Source organism: Felis catus, chromosome B1 (genome assembly GCF_018350175.1).
Source record: "Felis catus isolate Fca126 chromosome B1, F.catus_Fca126_mat1.0, whole genome shotgun sequence".
NCBI classification, from domain to species: Eukaryota; Metazoa; Chordata; class Mammalia; order Carnivora; family Felidae; genus Felis; species Felis catus.
The window spans coordinates 18,951,066-18,975,855 of record NC_058371.1 but is presented as its reverse complement, the minus strand read 5'-3'; the positions used below and the strand labels follow the sequence as shown (position 1 = coordinate 18,975,855).

At 36.4% G+C, this 24,790-nt stretch overlaps 1 long non-coding RNA gene across 7 annotated transcripts in view; it reads right to left on the bottom strand.

The window, feature by feature from the left end:
• LOC109498742 overlaps positions 1-24,790 on the bottom strand; it is a 133,890-nt gene that overhangs the window by 77,765 nt on the left and 31,335 nt on the right. The window contains exon 1 of one of the 7 annotated variants that reach the window (XR_006596314.1): positions 790-1,113. The exons of 5 other annotated variants lie outside the window; for them this stretch is intronic. This is a non-coding gene — a long non-coding RNA (uncharacterized LOC109498742). Of the gene's footprint in view, positions 1-789; positions 1,114-24,790 lie in introns of those variants that run through there. One more of the 7 variants, XR_006596317.1, reaches the window with a different exon arrangement.

Below are 24,790 nucleotides of genomic sequence, written 5' to 3'. Positions count from 1 at the left end.
TGATGGATTCTGGCAGAAAACATAAGACTCCTGGGTCTATAAAATACAGAATCGAAGGGGTACAGGCACCCCAATGTTTATAGCAGCATTATCAACAATAATCAAACTATGGAAAGAGCCCAAATGTCCACTGACTGATGAATGGATAAAGAAGATGTGGTGTATATATATATACAACAGAATATTACTTGTGATCAAAAAGAATGAAATCTTGCTATTTGCAAGGACATGGATGGAACTAAACTGTATTATGCTAAGTGAAATAAGTCAGTCAGAGAAAGACAAATACCGTATTATTTCACTCAGATGTGGAACAGAACAGAAACAGAACAGATGAACATATGGGAAGGAGCACAGAAAGACGAGAGAGGGAAACAAACCATAAGACCTTAAAGGACTTTCTAATTCAGCATGCAGCATAAAGTTCAGGTTCACACCAATGGGAGTAATGTGGAGTGGACCATGAGGACATTGCACATGCAGTGGATTTCCTTCATAGCTGAAGAACACCATGCTTAGGAAACCCCAATATCTATAATAGACTGCAAGCAAATGTGCTCAAAATATTTCCTGAAAAGAGACATTTTCTTAATTTTCTTTGACAGCAAGCAAACTTGCCCTCTAACCCAGAGAGAGATATTGTATCTAAGTTCAAAGGCTGTTGACTATACAAATACCCTTGAAAAGACAGTCTAGAACAAAAGTTGCCAGAGCTTCTGCTCACTTGACTTATGAAACTGTGAAAGATTCAGTAGAATCATCCCCCCAGATACAAGTAATTAAAATTACCTAAAATATGTGCACAGGTCCTGGGTCAGTTGATTTGGTCATGACAATGAAACTCCACCTAAGATAAGTGTTCGCGTTCTTTAGTTTTAACCAAAATTTCAATAGCACTCATTTACTGAGTTTTAAAATGTTCCACTCTACAATGCAAATTAATTTGAAATTTTAAATATGAATTAACTTTATATTTAGAAAATAATTACCAGGTTTTCTTCTACCTCCAGCCCAAGTTATTTAATATGCATAATATATGTGTATGTATTTTCACCCTTGAGAGTAGAAATCTTTGAATCTCCCATCATACACAAACAAGAAGCTTTTATTTTCCTCTTTATTTTTTGTTTGTATATTTAATTTTAAACCATAAAACCAAATTATTTATTCACAATTATATACAGATATACAGAATTATAGAATACAGATATCAGAATTATCCTGTTACCTAGAATTATGATTCTTCCTTTTTAGTGTGGATTAAGAAATCCTTGAAATAATTGACAAAATGTAGATTTCCAAACTTCCAAAGATTCAGGTTTTATTAATCTTAGGCAAGATCTATACTTGTAACATGATACCCATATGATTTTGAATTGGCATTATGCTTTTAAGATTATAAGCGTGCTTGTTACAAATTGTTTAAAAAATAATAATTTGTTATGTTTTAGGTAAAATAATTCTAAGATATTTTAAAGACTTAAAAAAAATTTTTTAATGTTTATTTATTTTTGAGAGAGAGAGACAAAGCACAAGTAGGGGAAGGGCATAGAAAGACTGAAACACAAAATCTGAAGCAGACCCCAGGCTCTGAGCTGTCAGCACAGAGCCCAACGTGGGGCTCGAACCCATGAGCCACGAGATCATGACCTGAGCTCATGTTGGACCCTCAACGAAATGAGCCACCCAGGCACCCCAAGACTCTTTTTTTAATAGAAACACAAGTGCTAACAAAGATACTAGAAGTCTTGGAAGAAAGGATGAAATCAAAGTCACGTACAATACTGCTGATTCAAATATTCAGGAAGAAAGGTGCAGAAGGCAACTGGAAGTACTAGACTAGGTCACAGGATTGAGGTCCTGCTGACCACTATGATTCAGGAATCATGCATGGATGTCACTTGTGTAGCTGTAGTCATAGGTAAATGAAGAAAGGCAGACAGACCCTTAATGCACCATTAAAAAAGCAACAAGTTTAGGATAAGAAGCCTATGATAGAGAAAGGGGAGTAACAAGAGAAGCAAGGGAAACACAGGACAGTGTGGTATTACAGAAGCTAAAAGAGCAGCTGCAATGAAGAATGGATGACATGGGCGCCTGGGTAGCTTGACTGAGCATCCAACTCTGATTTTGGCTCAGGTCATAATCTCATGGTTCAGTTTGTGGAGCCTGCTTGGGACTTTCTCTTTCTCTCTCTCTGCCCTTCCCCCATTGCACTCACTCATGTGTGCCTTTTCTCAAAAAAAAAAAAATGAACATTTAAAAAAAATGAATGGATGATAATAATAGATGAATGAATAAAATAAAATTGAATTAAAAGGAAAGGAAAGGAAAGGAAAGGAAAGGAAAGGAAAGGAAAGGAAAGGAAAGGAAAGGAAAGGGAAAATGTCCCTTATATACTGGTATCTATTCCAGGAGTATGCTCTTTACACTTATAAAATTAGCATTCCCATTTTACAGTTGAAGATACAGAAGCAGGAAGAAAGAGTAAATAAATTGCCCAAGTAAACCTAGATTATATGTGTTGGAGCCAGGACTGCAGTTCAGGCTCCAGAGGCCACGTTCTAAACCAGCAATCTAGGCTGAGGATAGAACACATGCCACTGGTTTCAGAAGAGCAGGTTTGTGCAAGCCAGACCACACGTGGCTCCTCTGGCACTAGCTGGGGAACAGTGGAGGCAGCACTGATTGCTTTCTCCAGAAGTGTGTGGTGAGATGGGAAAAAAAAAAAAAGATGCCTGGAACAACTTTAGGATCTGAAGTCCTGAACATGCTTAATGACAAAGACAGGCGCCAGCTGAGGGGGAAAAATCTGAGGTGTGAAAGAGGGAAGAGAGAATTAATTACATAAAGTTGCTAAGGTGGTTGAAGGGGAGAGATTGGATGTCATTGATGGAAGAATTGCTTTTGAAATGGAATATCAGCATCTCATACTCTAAGGTAGGTAAATAGAGTAAATAGATGTTTGCAGTACGTAAACATTTTAAAGTGGAAAGAAAAGAAACTTAATGAATTGATAGAAGTTAGCTTTTTACTGGCTTCAGTAACTTTAAAGTAACAACTACCCTTCTGGATGTACTGGATGAGTGAGTGGGTGGGTGGGTGGATAGATGGACATACAAACATACATACAGAGAGAAATAGATACATGGCAAACAACCAAGGCATCAACTACAGTAAGAATCAAGAAAATTCAAATTACTATGGAAGGACTTTAATTTTAGGAAATCATATGACAATTACACAGTTATCAAGAGAACTAAGTTAAAAAGCTTCATTCTGCCTATTCAAACCTCAAAGTTATAGTCTCTAACACATTGTTAAGAAGTAATTTTTAATTAAGTTGAGTTGCTTTCTAGGTTAAAAGGCACCCAATAACTAATGACAACAATATAGCATCCATTCCATTTGGTATAATTCTTTCTTTTTTCTACCACATAATTTAGTGCTCTAAAAATGTACATCCATCTCAGGTAATGGAATCTTATACCAAACTTCCACTGGTACAATTTAGCCATGTAACTTTCCCCTTAAAATATCCAGTTGAACCAAGTGACATTCTCTTTACTTTTTATGAACATATTTCCCGTTCAAGCTACCTTTCCTTTGTTCTATAAAAGCACTATTTTAAACCACTTTGAAATAAACCAAATAAAAGCTTCATGTAAATCCAAAGTACAGTAAAACAAAAAAAAAATTCCTGTCCTGTGTACTTGTAATGTGTACTCTTTTTCAGTGTGCATATCATTCACCACCATCATGAGGCTTACGCTTTCTTTCTCTTTCTAGAAAGCTATGATTTTCTACTTGGTTCACTCTGTACTATAAATGTTCAAATAATAAAAGTGGTGCTATGAAAAGTGTTTCCCTACTAAAAACAAAGACATTGAAAATAAAATTCCCTTTGCATTCTTGGTTCACCCTTCTGTGTGAATGATGGTTACAGAAATACTGGGAAAAAGTCCATGCTCAGTGCCACAATGCAATGCAAATGATTCCCTTTAAGAAAGACAGACAGACTTACTGTGTAATTTTCTTTGTTTTGATGGTCATTGGCGCCATTAAATTGATAGTTAGACCCCAAAGACCACTGTTGTTTGAAAATAGAATAGCCAAAATCCTTGTACATAACCAGTGGTCAAAGTACTTTAGAAGATCAAGCAAAACAAAACATTTTATAGTGGGAAATGGCCATTTGTAGTAACTTAATAACACAATAATAAAAGGTATTTGTAAGGATTGTCCACAAAGGATTACATTGCATAAACCATTACCTTTTTCAGATGCATGCACCTGGATCAATCCTGTTTGCTGTTGAAAGAAGCAAGTGCAGCATCACCGACCCCATCCATGACTGTCAACCTGGAATCTGTAGTTCCAGAGGAACACTGCCCCAGAACCACCCCATGCATTCGCAATGCTGGACATACAAAGAAATTAAGATTTAAGACTTGGCACTAGGGCTCAGACAATTCCAAGGTGTCACAAATAGAAAACCCAGAGCAGGGCAAAATGAAAAGGGAAAGCCAATAATGCAAACCAAGACAATCCAGAATCATAGTGAACTTACAGAGAGAGCAGAGTGGAACTAGAAAGGAAACCTGAGACCTTAAAGGATTCTCTGAGCCTATGAGCAGGTGCTGGAGTAGATTTCCTCCCTGGTAACTCCTAAAAGCAGGCGTCTGCCCTGCAGGCTAAGGCACTCACCTAAGACAGCTGCATACAGACAAGAATTTCAGAATCTTTCATGTCAAACAATAAAATCCAACGCTCTATGCAAGTCTCTCTGACTTCAGTCTTTCTTCTTTCATCAGATTTAGGGGATTCAGGTAGTGACATCAGGAAATGCAGGGCAGAAGAACAAGACAGATTTCATTGCACTGACAATGCAACCCTCCATTATGATGAAAAAATAAGTACTGTTTTTTCCCTGAATGCTTAGGGAAGGATATACAAAAGATATAAGATGATGTGTTTGTTCACTACCTTGTTTGTTTTTTTAGCATTCACTGAACAAGAATTCAAGATGGGCCATCTTACAAAGCATAGAAGTGGTTAAGAAGATTGGATAAGGACAATTGAGCCCTCATTCCCTGAAAAGTATGTTTCTGAAAAGAAAGGAAGTAGAGTGGAACACCTTGGAAATGAGTCATTTGGCAAATGGGTGCCAGTGGGAGGAAATGTGAAGAGACAGGGGCTGTATTTTGTGGTAATTAATCTCTAGAGTATAAAAGGAGAATGTGCAAGAAACATCTTTTTAAGTTTTTACATTATCATTATGATTAATCATCTCTCTTTCTCTCCTCATCTTCCAGGTAGGAAACTAGATCCTGTATGTTACTACACCTCTCTTCCCTCTCTTACCTTTCTGTGTGTGTGTGCATGTGGGATGTGGGTAAATGTATGTGTACTGTGTCTTTTAGTAAATGTCTCTGACTTTCTAAATAAGTTTTTCTTTCTATGCTACACCTGGGGGATTTTTTTTGGGGGGGAGGGCATATCTATTAAATATTCAGAGTGTCTGGGAGCCAGACACTTTGAGTATACTCTGCTCAAAATAGATGAACTACCTTTGTTGTTATGGCCAAATTTGTCTCACTCATGTTCTGGATCCTATTCTCTTCATTTATTCAAGAATTTAGCTCATGCAGTCCTTCCCTTTCTGTGCTGGAACACACATTTTACTCTGTTAGATCATTCCTGTAAGTATCTACACATGCTATAATATCACCCATCCTAAACCTCTCCCTTGACAAAACAGTCACAACTTCCCATTTCCTGTTCCCTGTTATTGCAGATTTCCTCAAAATGTTTCCATTCTCACTGTCTCCATTTCCTTCTCATTCTCTCTCATATTCCTGCCAGTAAGGCTCCCATCCTGCATTCCACTGAAGCCACTTTGACACTGTTACCACTGACCTCCATACTGCTAAATCCAATGATTCATTTGAGGTCATCACCCTTTTAACCTCTCATCAGTACTTGAAACGACAGACCATTCCCTCTGTCTTAAAGTACTTTACTTGATAACCCTACATAGATATTTCTCTAATCTGTCCCCTTCTTTCCTCTATGTGGCTTCATCTCTGACTCAGACCCTCACTTTTTATATATGCCACTTATTACTCTCATCTGGCTATTTCTACTGTCTGGCTAGATCCTTTTTCTTATTCCAATTTCTAGATGTTGTCAAGAACCCAGGGTTCATGGATGACCATTTTCTCTTCTCCAACTGTACTCACCATCTAGATGACTGTTAAATACCCGCAGTTCAGTATTTGCCCAGTGAAATGTATCTGACTGCCTTTTATAACATATCCACTTACATGTTGAATGGTCATCTCAGATTTAACATGTCCAAAACAGTTCGCTTTCCCCACACCCCTGGTCCTTCCCTGACTTTGGAACCCATTTGTTCCAAATATCTTCCACTTTAGGAAGTGTCATAACAATTCATCCAGGATCTCAAGCCAAAAATTTCTCATACCTCACATCCTGTTAGTAAATAATGTTATTTCTTTTTCAAAGTATATTGGAACTCCAACCAAATTTCACCATCTCCACCACCACCTCCTACTCCAAAGCACCCACACTGTGGTGGCCACAGAGGTGTCCTGATTGGACACCCCTCAAGGAGCATCACGACTGACAGCCTCCAGCTGCCACATTTTTCTGTCTGCAAAGCCATGCCTCCTCAGGCTCTTCTAGTGATTGCTTCAGTAGCAGGGGAGGGGGGGACTAGCACAGGGTCATCCCTGCCTGACATAGATTTGTTTACAGGACAACTTCTAGTAAGGACTCCCATTGGTCTGACCAACACCTTCTCAGAACCATGCTGTGATCTGATCACCCCTCTCCTTTCAGGTCCATGGTTGTTAGCAACCGCTGTCTGAAGGCTCTGCTTGCCTCCTTCTGCTTCCTGTCCCTATATCCTTCCCAGGGATCTAGATGTATCTTGTAACACCCAGTCCTGTTTGGCAGTTGCTTCTCAGAAGACCTAAACCAACACAAATATGTTTCATGGGTCCCTGAGCCCAATATTTCTCTTTCCTTTCCTCGATCCCCATTAGCAGCAAGAGGGGCATGTTCAAGACTAATACACACTATGTCACTCCTTTGCTTAAAGCTCTCCTGTGGCCTCTCACTGCTCTTGGTGACTCCAAAACTTTAAAAATGCGGCCTCTGGCTCCCCCTCCAAATTTCTCCTTTGCTCCTCTGCCCTTGCTATGTTGTTCTGTGCATTACTTGAATTCACCTAGGGCAGACCCAGTTCAGAGTCTTTTCATACCTTTTTATCATGCCAAGGTCAACAATGTTCTCTCACATATCCATATGGATAACCCTTCACTCCATTTGAGTTCCTGTTTCCTTGTCATCCCATCAGGAACACCTTCCCTGACCCCAACTCTATCTGAAGCAAGAAGCACGTCCACAAATATCACTTCAAATGTAATTTAAATGTATTTAAAGATCCAAATATATAAGCAGTTTTTCAAAGAATCTTTGAATAAACCCCAGATAAATGTCAGATAAAGATGCAAAATAAAATTATAGGTCTTATGATAGCACAATAATATCAGATATAAAAACTCTGGAAAATATTTTCTTCTGAGAATGAAGTTACACTTCCCTTTTCTTCAATCATGAGAGGTTGAGTATTATTTCCACTAACCTATCTATCAGTTATTTGTAAAATAAAATAAATGCATTGTGCAAATGGATGTAAATGAACTGTGACAATTGGTGTTTGTTTTATATTCTGAGTACATTTGCCGTAGTTTGCATTTTAATAGCCTTGCCTGGTAGCTCTTTGAGAATGTTGTTAGAGACCAATAATTCTTAGAAGATTGCCTATTATGAAAATAGAGATTTGATAAAGTGCTTATTATTTTGGTAGCTAAGCTATAAGGACTCATGTCTAAAGGTGATTTAAGACTATTTCTTAAAGTTGGTCAAAATGTGGTTCTGATGACTTCTGTTGTCATCTAATATTATTTGGAGTTTAAAAATCATATTATGTAAGTATTTTCTTGACACATGTTATTAAGAGTCAAATTTCAATAAGCAGGTTATCAAGAAAATATCCTAAGGCACTGAATTGTCCTAGGGATGAATCGTTTTATAATCTAATATGTACACAGTAAATTCAGACATGTGGAAAACACACTCAAATATCAAAAAGGAGAAAGATTTGTTAGAGCTTTATATGAATAAGACTTCAAGTGACGATTTAACTTAGTCCCTTTTTTGTTTTTGGGCAGATGTGGATTTTGAGCTACTCTTTTTCTCTATGAAACAGACTGGTTTTCAAAAGTAATATAATATTTACAATAAAGAAAGTTTAGAGATAGCCTGACCAAATGACCTCATTTTAAAATGAGTAAAGAGGAGCTCCTGGGTGGCTCAGTTGGTTAAGCATCTGACTTCTGCTCAGGTCATGATCTCATGATTTGTGGGGTCAAGCTCCACATTGGGCTCTGTGCTGTCAGCTCAGAGCCTGGATCCTGCCTGGGATTCTGTGTCTCCCTCTCTTTCTCCCCCTTCCCCACTCATGCTCTGTTTCTCTCTGTCTCAGAAATAAACAAACATTAAAACATTTTTTAATTTGTAAATAAAAGCAGAGAGAAATAGGTGATTTTTCCTCAACCTATAAAGCTAACTGAAGTGAATCAAACAGCACTATTTAGAGGCTGAATTCCAGTGAAGTAACTCCAAGCTAATGTTGTTTTCAGTAAGCAACTTATTTTTGTTCCATAATAGTTTCATGAAAGAATGATTCATTCATTTTTTTCCCTCCAAATTTGTATAGGACAAGTATCATACAAGATAAGGTGTATCCCTTAAACCCTTGGGGTTTAAGTAAAAAGATAAGATACAGGGGCACATGCTGGCCCAGTCAGTTGAGCCTCTGACTTTGGTTCAGGTCATGATCTCTCAGTTCAGGGGTTCGAGCCCTACATCAGGCTCTGTGCTGACAGCTCAGACCTGGAGCCTGCTTCAGAGTCTGTGTCTCCCTCTATCTGCCTCTTCTCTGCTGACGTCCTTTCTCTGTCTCTCAAAAAAAATGAATAAACGTTAAAAAAATTTTTAAAAGATACATTTACTGAGACAACAAAGTAATGGCATGTGATTATGTTCAAAAATTATAACATGTAGGTACATGACTACCACTTATAATCATAGGATACTTGAAATAGAGAGAAAATGAGTACATATAATATCAATGGTCATGAGGATAACCATGCAAAGACAAAGAAAAAATATTTTATTTTTGTAAAACAACAACAGATATCCTAGTATAAAAGTTAAAACTTTTTCTACTTAACATGCACAGTCTCTATTAGGGTGCCACATTATTATTACTACCACAATTACATAAAGCAAGAAAAGTATATTCTTTTCGTATCTTGCTATCTTTCTATTTTTTCATACTCCATTCCAGTTTGAAGACACTTAAAAGTTATGAGGGGAAAGACGAAGAGAGGTCTATTTTTACCACCAGGTTGTTGAGACCTCTTTCAAATACACCACCATGTGATTTGGTGACACTTCCAAAAATGGAGAGAATGACTGAAAAAGTTTACGTAAGAGGATTAATGCTTTCTTTTAGACATCACATGATTTCATTAGGCTTTGTATAACTGTTTTAATGTTCCTTTTGATGACAATTAACTTTCTTTCTTTAATGGGATAAAATAAGTATGGCCAAAAGAGAAGGGAACATAGCATTTTTACTTGGAATTGAGAAAGTAATAATTGAAAAAGTTTCTGTCCATTGTATTTCTTTGTTGTTGCTTCTATTGCTTTGATGATAATGATGGTGGTGATGATATATTAAATATATATAAAAGAACAGTCTACATGTAAGATATAAACAACAAATCTGGAGGCATGACACTTTCAGATTTCAAGCTGAATTATAAAGTTCTAGCAATCAAAAGAATATGGTACAGACATAAAACCAGACTCATAGACCAGTGGAATACTATGGAAGAGCCAGAAATAAGTTCATGCATATGCATTAAGTTCAATTAATCTCCAACCAAGATACCAAACATACATAATGGGAAAAGGATAGTCTCCTCAGTAAATGGTGTTGAGAAAACTACATTTCCACATGTAAAAAGAAAACTGAAACTTTACCTTATACCAAACACAAACATCAACTTAAAATAGATTGCAAACTTAAGGAAAAACCTGAAACTGAGAAAGTCTTAGAAGAAAACATAGGGGGAAAGCTTCTATACATTGTTCTTGGCAATGATGTTTTGGAAATGGCACAAAAATCACAGGCAACAGAAGCAAAAATAAACAAGTAGAAACTAAAAAGCTTCCTCACAGCAAAGGAAAGAATAAACAAAATGAAAAGGCATCCTATAGAATGAGAGAAAATATCTGCAAACCATCTATCTGATGAGGAGTTAACATCTAAAATATATAAGGAAGTCATACAACTCAACAGAAAAAAAAAACACACACACCCACCAATAACCCAGTTAAAAAGTGGAAAACAGATATGAAAAGTTGCTCAATATCACCAATCATAAGGGAAATACAAAACCACAGTGAGGTAACAGAATGAATGTTATCAAAAAGATATGAATTAAGTGTTGGTGAAAATGTGGAAAAATGGTAACTTCTGTACACTATTGGTGGGACTGTAAATTGGTGTAGCTGCTATGGAAAACAGTATGGAGGTGCCTCAAAAAATTAAAATTAGGAGTGGATCTAGCAATTGTACTTCTGGATGCATGTATCCAAAGGAAATGACATCAGTATCTCAAAGAGATATCTAACTTCCTATGTTCAGTGCAGCATTATTCACAATAGCTAAGATATGGAAACAATCTAAATGTCCATGAATGAATTAATGATAAAGAATCTGTTATCTTTATATATAATGGATAAACAACTTTTACACTTATGTATATTATACTACATATAATTGTATATAATTGTATACATATATAAATGTTATACATATATATGTATATAAATATATGTGTGTGTACATACAAGCAGTTGACCCTTGAACAAGATGGGTTTGAACTGGATATGTCCCTTATATGCAGATTTTTTTTTTGATATATACAATACAGCACTGTAAATGTATTTTCTCTTCCTTATGATTTTCTTAGTATTTTCTTTTCTCTAATTTATTTAATCATAAGAATACAGTATATAACACATTTACAAAATATGTGTTAATAGACTGTTTATGTTATTGGTAAGGCTTCCTTCCAGTCAACAGTATGGTTTAGTGGTTAAATTTTGTTTTTAATTTTTTTTTAATGTTTTATTTATTTTTGACAGAGAGATAGAGCATGAGCAGGGGAGGGGCAGAGAAAGAGGGAGACACAGAATCCGAAGCAGGCTCCAGGCTCTGAGCTGTCAGCACAGAGCCCGACGCCGGGCTCAAACTCATAGACCGCGAGATCATGACCTGAGCCAAAGTCAGACACTCAACTGACTGAGCCACCCAGGCGCCCCTAGTGGTTAAATTTTTGAGAAGTCAAAAGTTATATGTGAAATTTTAACTGCACAAAGGCCAGTGCCCCTAACTCCCGTGTTGTTCAAAGTCAACTGTATATACATATATGTGTGTATTGGAATGTGTGTGTGGGAATATTATTCAGCCTAAAGAAAGAAATCCTGGCATCTGCAACAATATGCATGAACTTGGAAGACATCATGCTAAATTAAATAACCCAGACACAGAAAGACAAGTACTGCATGATATACTAACATGTGGAATCTAAAAAAGTCAAACTTAGAAAAACAAGAGTAGAATGGTGTTTGCACCTTGGCGGTTGGAGAAATACGGAAAGGTTGGCCTAAGGGTATAAACTTTTTATAAAATGACTAAGTTCTTAGAGATCTAATGTACAGGTGGTGAGTTTAGTTAATAATAATGTGCTATAAACTTGATCTTAAGTGTTCTCATCACACACACACGTAACTATGTGAGATGATGGCTTTGTTAATAATCTTGATTATGGTAATTATTACATAAGGTATTCTTACATCAAAACACTGCAGTATATACCTTAAATATATACATTATTTTCATTTGTCATCATACCTCAATAGAGCTGGAAAAAAATCATTAAGGGGAAAAAACTTAAAAGTGTCAAGAGCCTTAAATATTTTTTCCTGATGTTTTTAAAAGTTAAAATATACCAACTACATATGATGATCATAAACTCATTTGTATTAAATAATGTGACTTCAAAATATATAAATTTATACATGCTATAAATAGTAATAAGAAAATGAAAAAATCATGAGCAAAGTCAAAGATTCTCTTAGAAATTAACAGATGGAGTAGAAAAAATGAGACAGTAAAGGAAGTGAATGACACCATTGTAACAGGATGTTTCAATGAGACACTTTCTGTCTCATTTTTCCACTGAAGCCCCAAGACAACAGCAGCATATCATTCCCTACAACCCAAAGTAAGGTGCTATATTGCCCATAGAGGGCTTGAAGACTTTGTTGGCAACCTGTTTTACAGACTTATCTCAAATTTGAAGATACATAAAAGAGGAGAGGAATATGAGTTGGAAATTAGAGTATTTCTTTGGAAAAGCTGTCAGGATTGCTTTCTTCTCATTCTTGTTTAATAAAAGGGTTTCAATAAGACCTGATAGAGAGTAGATGATATGTGGCCCCTAGAGCTAATATCACACTGGCAAGTGCTGCCATATACTTAAAGAACAGTTGGCAAGCAGGAGACTAACTACAGTGGCCTCTGGAAGGGAAACAAGGGGAAACCATACTCTTCCTGGGTACACTTAAAGTCTATCCCCCCAGTGCCTAAACGTCGAACCTACATAGACACACTAGTTTGTACAGTTAAAAGAAATTCTGCCCAAAAGAGATTCTGCACAAGTGAGACCTTCTCAGCAGAACGAAGCTGGAGATGAATCTTCTGCTGCAGAAGCTGCAGTACAGCCATAAGCAGGCACCAGACAAGGTCTTAGTAGGAGGAGCTGAGTTCAGAGATCCCAGCAGGGAAATATGCATGTAACCCATGAAAATGACCACAGGAGAGAGCTTTAAACCTGTGCAACAGCCAGAATAAACTTGCACCTCGTCACACAAATGCCAAGCAGTAAGACGTTCTCTGCTTTTCACCTCTTTCTCCTCCCAATTCCTTCCAACTCTGATTCATCAGCAGGTTAAGAGGGTGAAAGGGCTCACTGGGACAGTTAAGGAAAAAATATGCCCTTCTCAACCTGCCATGGGCTTCAGGCCTGAAGTAGAACAGGTTGGTAGAGACTAGAAGCTTTCATTTGGGAAAAATCTGCAGCACTGATGTTTACACCGGGCTAGATCCCACAGTGACCAAAATGAGAATTTCTATCTCAAGGTAACCAGGAAATTTTGAGGGGGATCTATGAATAATTGGAAAAGTCAGCTAAATGAAAATCCAAAGTACAGAAGAAAAATGGCTGATTGAAGAGATTTAAAGAAATAATGGAGTGGACAGAAAGTAAGTTTGCTTTCCGGATTCACCCTAAAGTCCTGTTTATTCACTATAATGATCACACAATTACACATTGTATTGTAGGTGTGTGTGCACATGTGCATGTGCATGCACACTTACATGTAAATGTTCTGTGTGAAAATAATTGGTCCTTTTCTTTTCTGGGACAGTGCTATAGATAGATAGATAGATAGACAGACAGACAGACAGATATATATGGATTTAAGTATATACATACATGGATTTAAGTACACATATACTTAAATCACATAGTTCCCCTGCCAAAACCATAAAAGGGAAAGAAAAACAATTAAAGAACTCTACTTGGGAATTCTCAAACATTCTTTTGAAAAAGCCTCACTCTGGAAAATGTTTGTAACCAATGGTTGTGCTGGTTCTAAATGTGAAATCCACCTTTATATCCACTGACAGATTCAGGCCAAATTTCATGAGGGGTTGAAGTTCACAAAGCATGAGCACTAAGACTTAGGCTAATGAGAGTCTAAGTCACTGGACAAAAGTCAAGGGCAGGAGGTAGAGGAAGAGCAGCAGGACTTAATAGTCAGAGAAGTATGACCCCCACGGAAAAAGGTAGGTGGCATTTGTGACAGAACTGAAAACCAGAGGTTGAACTGTGTTTTCTTCCCCCCCACCCCCACCCTTAATGTTTATTTATTTGGGGGAGAGAGTGAAAGACAGAATGTGAGAAGGAGGGGCAGAGAGAGACAGAGACACAGAATCTGAAGCAGGTTCCAGGTTCTGAGCTGTCAGCACAGAGCCCAATGCAGGGCTCAAACTCACGAACCATGAGATCATGGCCTGAGCCGAAATCAGACAGGTAACTGACTGAGACACACAGACACTCTTGAACTGTGTTTTCAAAATGAGAGGGAATGGCTAGGTTTAAGTTTTAGCTCTTTTGATTTCACTAAAGCTGCAGAGATCACTGATGGTCTAAGAGTCAAGAGCTTGTCCTGTGAAGGAATGCCTAGTGGGACAGAAGACATGCCCTGGTTAGTGGAGAATTTCTGTGAGTGCTAATCTGTCAATATATTTGCATAGCCTGTATTTTTCTTTTCTCATTTGTATTGCACTTTCCCTTTAATCAAATACGTTCTACGAGAACTGCTGATCTGCTTCTTTGTGAAAAATGAAAGCTGTTTTATAATCAGCCACATTTCGTATTCTAATTTATCCCAGAACCCATAGATTATAGATATGGATACTTTGTCATCTGATCGTAGGTTTTCAGTTATGTTCACAGAGATGCTGTGATAAACAGAGTATCATCAACAGACACAGAAATTTAAAAAAATTTAATGATTCAGATTTTCTTTAGACTGGATGAGTATCTCTAACTATACCGAAGTACAAATACTCTTGAATCTATTCCTCAAATTTAACACTATAATTTTATAATTTTAACTAAAACATATATGAAACATTTATCAATTTAGATTAAAAAACACAAAAACAAAGAAATAGAGGATAGATTATACAAAAGCAAGAAACCCTCAATTAAGCTTTCATTACAAGTGCTGTTTGTGAGGGAGGCTATGTACACGTGGGGAGAGGTGTTTATGGGAATCCCACGTACTTTGTACTTAATTTTTGTTATTTCCCTAAAACCACTCTAAAATATAACATCTGTTAAAGGCACATAAAAAAAAGTGACTGACATTTAAAATCAAACCTCACATCAGATACTTAATCATATTTTCTAATTGTTGGATGGCCATTATTATTCACCAATGACCTGGGGAAAGAAGCACTAGTATGTATATTTAAACACTGCTCTCAGATTAATAGATAACGTTATGTTACATGTTTTGATTAAAAAAAAAAAAGATGCATTGAGTGAGCAGACATATATAAAGTTTAGAAGGAATGTTGAAAGATATAATTTCCTTCTGCATGCTAATGCCTCCTTAATAAATAACATGAGCTAAAATTTATAGAATACTTACTGTGAAATTAGTAGAACTGTTATCTTATTTTACTACAAAGGAAGTTAAGGTGTAGATAAAGGCCAGACAAGTAGGGAATCTTGAGGACTGCATTCAAATCCACTGTCTTCAGAGCATGAATACTTAAGCACTATGGATATGCTGATGGACAGCATATGCTTGACAGGATATGTCCTTGACAGACAGCCCATGTTGAAAAAGGAATCCATGGCCAATTTTAAATTATTATAATTGGCCATTATAATCAATTCATCTTATTAACTTTTGTTAACAAGAAAACACTATTGGAATACTTCACTCCAGTGAATTCTCTATAATATTTTAAAAAGAATATTTACAGACAGAATTTTCTAACAGCAATACCCAATAGCTTCTTTGTTTTTTGTTTTAAGTCACTTTGGACAGCAGATGAAGCATGACTTCTCTCCTCCTTACCTACTTATACATACACTTCATCAGAAGGAGGTGGTCTATGCCCATCAAGAAATGGCTATTAAAATTCCCTGAACTGTAAATTCAGCACCACTGAGTTCAATCACTGAAAAGAAGTTCATTTTTACTTCAGAGCATATACAACCTTGAGCTAAGAAAACCTGGGCTCTGCAAATCAGGATTCTTCTGAAACTACTTCTTCAGCAAATTGGTAACTATGTGGTAATATGAGAGAAAATAAAGAAAAAGTATACTTGTAATGCTGAAACTATATAAAAAAGGATGAGTGGTTAAGATAGGGTTGCAACATAAGCTGTGTCTGCATATATTCCATCAGGTGGACATTAGAATCTATTACACAGAGAATTCAAGCTAAAATCTACTTTCCTTTCAGTTATATGGATATTTCAAACAATATACTTTTCTTGGCTTAAACTTTTTGGCAGTTGCTAATCTTCACCTTTTTACACTTCTTTTGCAGTCTTCTATTTGAAGAAGTTTGAGGGGAAAATTTTAAACTCATAGAAAAATATGAAGATATGGAATATCCACTTATACTAGAGTGTGTCTGCTGTTGCCTCCAGTTTAGCAGCATTTCTACACTTAACCTGACAATACAAGTTCTGTTACAGTAAACTTAGTAGTAGCAGGTTCCATATGAGGGTTGGAAAATTGTGAAAGGCACATATGGTTGAAGAAAGTAGCCTCCAGATTTAGAAAGACTATTCAAAGCTTCAACAGTGCTTATTTAGAGTTCAGGTAATCTCTAGATATTCCCTAACCAGAAGGCAGACCGAGTGAAAATGTGGAGTACAACGAAAATATATTAAGTATATACAAAATTGAGAATAAAAAGAGAGCTTTGGTCAAAATGACCAGAATGCTTTACAAGTAAGAGGGCCCATTATCTGATTTATATCAGATCAACAAAATGTGGATTAATGAGAACGGAAGTATCTCAGAGGTGGAGGAATGAGCAAGGTGATATGTGTTGTAGAGCAGTGACCAGGTCTGTTTTATTCACATTGTGTTAGGACACTCAAAATGAAACCTGCTCTACAGGAAGCTTTCACTACACACTTGCAATGAATGAACACTAAATACTATTCAAATTAGTTGCACTATAGGAGGAAATGGTGGGTGACAAGGCTAGGAACATCATCTGGAAGCAGAATATTAAGGACTTCAGTATCAGGTTAAGGGCTGTGAACTTTATTCAATAGGCAACAGAGCACTGTTCAAAGTTTCTGAAAATAGAAATAATATAAATGGAACTATGCTTTAAGAAATTATCCAGTTACCTTATATAAAATCAAGTATAGGAGACAGTAAAAAATAAGAGTCTACAGAAAAATCCAAGCAAAATGAAATGAGTATTCAAACCAAGACAAATATGGTATCCAAGGAGAGGAAAAAAGATGCAAGAGATTTGACAGAGGTTGTAAACAATAGTGATTCAATGAGAACAGGGAAAGGAGACTGATAAATGTTAGAGTTAAAGCTACTATATACATTAAAACATTACACAAGAGGATGAAAAGATTTGATTATGTGCATTTGCTTTGCTCTGAGGCAACCTACTGGGGATATAACAATAATAATAGTGTTAATAGTGATGATGATGATGATGATAGTTAAGAGCCAAAAACTTTACAGTACTTAACATGTGCCAAGCCATGTACTAAATGCCTTCTTACAGTAACTCAGAACATGTGACTGAATGCAGTGGGGTATGAATTTGGGTGCCATCAACACAGGAGAGATAGCTGAGGCCACAAGATGGATATGAGAGAATCCTTCCCCCCCCCCACCCCCCGCATAGGAAATGTCAACCATATTCACAAAGGACTAAGAATTAAAGCAAACTCAAATGTCTAATCACCTGAAAAAACCTGCTATTATGATTGATGGGAAAGCAAATTTTTAACGAACATTTGAAGGAGAGGAGGTTATTTGTTCGGTGTTGGGATGTCAGTGATAGAATGTCAGAGCGTGGAAGGAAAATTCTATTGTCAGCAGAATTTCTGGGCCTGGACCATGGTTTAAGACTGGAACTATGACTTCTGAAATGTAAACCAGAAGGTGATACACATTTTTGGAACTGATTTCTAATTTTCCCAGGTATTCCTCTTTTTTTCCCAACTGGATTATAATCTCCATAAAGACACAGAAAGTATTTCTTGAGTATCAGCAACAACTCTTCACACAGTGCTAGACGTTCAGTTATGCTAATACATGCTTTCACAACATGTGTTTTAAGAACCAACCTAGATGATTTTTTTTTTTACCAATTAAAGCAAACACAGTGATTCATAGATGTCCTAACAAGTTGTCCATTTCAAAATAAAAAGCACTGGATTTAAATCACTGACAATCCTGATAAGTCTATTCAATTAGAAAATAATTTATACCTGATTCTCCAAACAAGGCCGTGTGGTGCTGTGATTCACAAACTGGATGCTGAGGGGACCATGTGCTATGTTTTGTTCAAAGAGCCAAAGTCTACAAAGGGCTATTTTTAAGCAACGAAATTATTTCTTATACTAATATATTAAGCATATTCATATGCATAATAACTATGATTTCCAGTTGCAAAGAGAATGTTAGTAACTGCATTCCACTGGTGTGTTTAAATGCAATAGTTCTAACATGATATACTATTTATCTGTTGTTTGTTGTTTTTAATTTCAAAAATATAAATTGCTAATTTGAAAAATACATCATGAAAATATGGAAAGGCTTTTTTGTTTGTTTGTTTGTTGTTAGAGAGAAGGAGAGAGAATCTCAAGCAGGCTCTACAGTTAGCACAGAGCCCAACAGGGTTCAAGCCCACAATCCTGGGATCATGACCTGAGTTCAAATCAAGAGTCAGTTACTCAATCAACTGAGACACCCAGGTGCCTCTGTAAGAGTGAAAGAGAGTGCATGAGATGAAAAACAAGAGGCAGGGCAAACACACATAAGAGAGTTCCAGGAATAGCTAGAAAGATTAAGAGGTCTTTGATAATTATATATGAATGAGCATATGACTGAACATAGTAGGTTCCATGATAAAAAGGAACAAAAAAAGAAACAAAAAGCCAAGATTATCTGTACTCTATTTTAACAAGTGCAGTGACTCGCCAGTTTCCATTCTACTCACTGGCTCAAGTCCATTCAATATGAGGCCAAGTGTTTCTAAACCATTTTCCCCCTTCTCTTTGGCTATCTTTAAAGAGCTCAAGAAGAAGTTCAGAGATAAAGTTGAATGTGAATCACACTCATTGATAAACAATTAAGAGGCTCTGGTTGAAAAATATCGCTCAAGCATGGATTTAATTAATCAATTAGATTAATTAGAGGTACTTCACCAAAGGCTGGTCAGTTCTCTACTGGAAATACCATTTAGCCACCAGAACAAAATGTTCTGATTATTATTAACACAGATACTTACTGGTATATAAAAATAGTTTAAATCATATACACCAGTTATTTACATAGCCTTTGTCAAAGTAAGAGAGTTCACCTTAGGTGTGCTTAGTCTTTTAAGACCCAGAACAGATCCTGGGATATATCCATCCATGTATTTATTCACTCATATGATCCTAAATGTTCTCACTACACCCACACCCACACAGGTAACTGTATAAGGTTATGAAAGTGTTAACTAACCTTATTGTGGTAATCATTTCTCAACAAATACATATACCAAATCATCATGTTTTAACTGGTAAACTTTTAAATAATGTTTCAATTATATCTCAATAAACCTGGGGAAAAATATATATGGATTTTAAAAAAAACTGATGTATTGAACAAATGCCAAATGAAATAAATTCTCCTGAATTTATTTGTATCCATTTCAAAAAATTATTTATCTTTATTTTCAGTGTTTAAAATACATCTACATATGCCCCATGTAACCTTGTGAAAAAGAGGAATAGCAGCATCTGCAGAGTAGCTGGGGAGCTGAGACAAGGAAGTAGAGGGCAGGAACCTGGGAATAAAATAAGGGATTCTAAAATTAGCTAAGCAAAAAAAACCAAAAACCAAAAACCAAAACAAAAAACTGAAGATTGACCAATCAGCCAACAAAGAAATATTTCCTTATCTTCTGCTGTGTTGCAGGAACTACGAACGTAATTGGAAACCAATACTTGATTAAATACCATAAAGTATCCTGGGACAGAATGATAAGTCAGCAGATGTCACAGTGCAGTAGTACAGGCCCAAAGACAGTGCCAAGGGAGTGACTGACTGGCTAGGGAATAATAAAGACAGGCTTCACAACAGAGGAAATTAGGCTGAGTCTTAAATGAGGAATAGAAATCGCCAGAGGAAGAAGGGAAAAGCCTAGATGGAAAGGGATCGCCTGTGAAAATATCCTAGCCTTTGGGAACAGCATATTCTGAGTCACTGGTGAATAAGATAAATATTATGGAGATGAGGCCAGAGGACCGAATAGGCAATGGATAATTATAAACAATGTTTAATATAATATGTAATGTAGATTTCACTGAGTAGATGATGGGAAGCAATCAGATTTTAAGCAAGAAATTAAGATTTGCTTTCTGCCTTAGGAAAATAACTGGGAAGCAAAGTGGAGGAAAATTGGAATGGAGGAGACTAGGGGCAGGGAGTAATTTCTCATAAGAGGCCTGACTACATTTGATAAGTATCCACAGAGCAAGGTAGTGACAATGAAAGAGCATAGTGGCTTTATTCAGAGGCAGGTCTGAGACAGAATAGACTGATATTGTGCAACTGGATGGATGTGAAATTGAAGGAGAAGAAATAGAACAGAAGAGAATGGAATGAGATGGAATAGAATAGAATGTTGGGAAAGTGGTAATGCAATCAACTAGTATCACTAAAACAAGAAGAGAAATACATATAAGTAATAATAAAAGTGTATCTGTTTTAGCCGTATTAAGATGCTATCCAGCAGATACATTAATAGTCACAGAGAAATACAGAAGTGAGTCTCAAAGAAACAATTAACAATAGAGATCAATTTCAAAATATTCAGTGAAGAAATAATAATTAATGTCACTGATGTGGATGAGAATATTCCAGAAAGTATGAAGAGAAGACCTGGAGGGAATATTAATGAACTTCAACATTCAGGGGGTGAAGGGCTTATAAGAGCCAAATGTCCTATAGTTTAACACAAAGAAAACTGAACAATAATGATAATTAACACCTAGAATACATAAAGCAACCCACTATCACACATGTTGGTATTAATAGAGAAATTGAGACTTTATTCAAAATAATGGTATTTTATTTAGCCAGTTGACCCAGGAATAACTGATTTATCTCTCTTCATAAGGTCCACAAAATATTGCCTTTATGCACAATTGGAAAGTGCTTAATGAACCAAGGAACACGGGTTATCATTAGTTGGGCTTGGGCAGGCAGCCTCCACTGCAGAGAACTTCAATAAGCTGGGATAGTCACAGTCCTTTACCCTAAACTCCTTAGGCCTAAATTATTTTTTAACTAAAAGAGAGCATTCCAAATATGTGCAGGCTACACAAAGAAGTCTGATTTTCTAACTAAAAGGAGGACATATGAGCCCCTTATAGCAAAAACCAGCCTGAGGCTTAGCAAGCCCAAAAGCCCTATACTCTCTGCTGCCACACTGGGGGAAAAATCCCAAAAAACAAAACAAAAAAAAATGACTGGACTTCAGACACTGCATTGCAGAGATGGGAAGAAGTCATATCCATCTAGAGACATTTCAGCACAGTGTTCCTCACTAGCAAAGGTGATCCAGTCTGTGTCCTCAAATCTGATAATGCTAATAAGTGCTTCTCTTCTCTGGGGGTGAAGCAAAGGAGAGACGGAAGTCTTGCCTATCCTACAGTCATATACACATATACATTATACATAACTCAGTGCATTCTCATTATACCCTTTTATGATGTGCATCATTATCTTTATCTTGGAGATAGAAAATTAAACTTCTAACACACTAAATATCACTCCAGATTTTTAAGTTAACAAAGCTACAACTCAGATCTGGTTTTGACTCCACGTGCAGCCTGTCCTCTAGAATAAGACCCTACGCTGTATGGAAATTATTGACTATATCAAAAATGCATTAATATTTTAGGCTGCTTGGGTCCTGCTTCAGTGTGACAGTTGATTTCCATGTATCCTCTAAAAATATGCTTTCTAAAAGTTAACTTGGTACCTGAACACTGCTATGACTAGGGAAAGTGACCCTGTATTTCTGGCATGTAATTTATAGTACTGGCTTAAAAAATAATTTCATACCTTTCAACTTGACATGTATTTTGCAACTGAAATGGAATCTAGCTGTACAATAGGATAAAACCTCGAATAATTTTAGAAATTTTGTTTAAACAGCTTGTAACAAATTGTGCCTGCAAATTACCTGTATTTAAGGTCCACTCATGTAAAGATGCCTACTATATGAATTTAAATACAAAATGAGGATGATTAACAAGCTACTTAGGAGTTTGGAGTGACCATTTGAGGCTCTTCTGTCAGAAGCCATGAAATTAAAGCTACTCTATAATTCTGGGCTTCACGGGCTCATCACATTTTAGAATTTGGGTCTTTTTGCTTTTCTCAAGGGTGATTGCCCAAGTATTTCAAGGTTATCATTTCCATTATACAGGAAGAATTTTCTTTTCCTGTACTCTGATTGAATGTGAAATTCCTGCCCTTTTGCATGTGCCTCCATTATAACTGGAAGCTTATTTGGGAGCATCATCTGAATGAGCTTTAGCTCACGCAGACAGTCCATGAGTTATAGGAATGAGACTCAGCTTTCACTGTTCAGAGCTTTTGAAGCCATAAACTGATACTCTGTGCAACTGGTTTCAAATATGTGATTGATTGCTTTTTTATCCTGGTTCTATAAGACACAAGTCCCTACAAAAATGTGTTTAATAACGTCATATTTATAAAATAGCCAAAACCAATATAATTTGGAGGTTTTTAAAGTCCTTACATTTAGACCAAGAAAAATATTTATTTTAAGTGTCTCACTCCTCCAAGTGAGAGGATTAGAATACCAGATCAACTCATTGGCTATGAAAACAAACCAACAAACAAACCATTGTTCCCTCTTGATAAAGTGTTGACAACATCATTTTCAAGTTATTCAAAGTCTTTGAAATGCCTATTTTATTTTACTTTTCCAATCACCCATCATTTAAAAATTGGTAAGTAAGTGAAGTGAATCAGTATTTTGTGTTTGTTTTTACCCTGTATTCAAGCATTCGTTGGAGAATCTTTAACTTGCACCTAGTCAGCTTTATTTAATACCTGGATGTTAACTGGAGGAAAAGAATGTTAAATGGGTTTTTAGAAAGAGGAAAAGTTTTGGAAAAGCTGCTAACAGATTTTTCATACACAGTTTTGAGCCCTGAGTTTTATTTAAATAAAAATTTATCATGCTATTATGTTTGTTTTAATCAAAGTTTTGGACAGACTTTCTTGAAAGATAATTTCTTGTAACTTCTGCTCAGAAAATGGCCAAACTGTGAGGATCTATCATTCTTTATTGAATTAATTCAGGTGTTGAAAAGCAGTAGCATTATTATTCTATATTCACCTACAGCCATGAAGTCAGTCTCAATTGATACAGTCCTTGGCACCCATGATAATAGCAGAAGAAAAGACTAGATAAAAATCTAAGGTAATGTACTTGAAATAAGAGAGACCTGTGTTCAAATTCCAGCTCTCTGATCTTATGAAATTAGTAAAATAGTTGTCAGCCGCAGGAATAAGCAGTTCATATAGCTTCCAGACATGATCTTTGGTTTGTTTGTTTGTTTTATAACCCCCTCATCTTTTTCATTTTGTAGGTGCCAGTATTAAGATGCAGTAGAAATTTAACTCAACCTCATTAGAGTCACTTGCTATTCAACTGTTGCCTTGTATATGTGAGACGTGGGAGAGGACTACTAATCTGTGAGAGCTTAAATATAGCAGAAAACCAATTAGGAGTGTTGGCCAAGTACTGCCTAATGATACTGATTCAGACAGAAAAGGAGGAAAGGATGCCTCGAACAAGTAAGAACAGAAATTACAGTATAAGAAATAAAAGGGGCAAGATTTTATAAATTACATTTGAATTTTTGCTTTGTGGCTTTGGCTGCACCTGGGAAAAGGAAAAATGGTGTTGGTGGGGGATGAAAAAATACCTTTTTAAAAATAAAATTGAGTCCCTGGTAGTATTCTCCCTCCCTTCCCCCCCTCTCTCTCTCCCTCTCTCTCTCTCTCTCTCTCACACATACACATACACACACACACACACACACACACACACACACACACACACACACCAGTACAAATACACATTCCAGAGGCTAAAGGCTTTGGTAAAATAGTAACAGACTAAAACCCATATTCTTAAAACCTATGGAAACCTTTTTAAAGGGACAGAAACTGGGAACTAAACTCCCACCTGTAATGAAACAGAAAGGGCTCAAATCCCAAAATGCAAACTATGAATAATATTTATCAATTATAGTGAATTTGGTCAAAAGAGAAACTAGAAAGCTGATATAGCAATGAATTGCTTATATATACCATATTAATTTTTCTATGGCACAAATAATTAACTCAGAGAAACTATGAGGTGAAAAAGAAGAAAAAAGATATTTACCAGCTTTGAAACTGTTTACCAGAGTCAATTAATCTGCAGTAAACGCAGCACCACCACATCTCACAGGTGCGCGCGCACACGCGCACACACACACACACACACACACACACACACACACACACAAATGGTCACTGTGAACTTAGCTTACCTCTTGCCTGAAAAAGCATGAACACAGAAAGGTGAGAGAAGACATGTCATTAGAAAGTTGAGGAGAAATTTTCTGAGACAACATATTCAATGTGAAAGTGCCAACTTTTAGGCCACTGCCCCCAATTC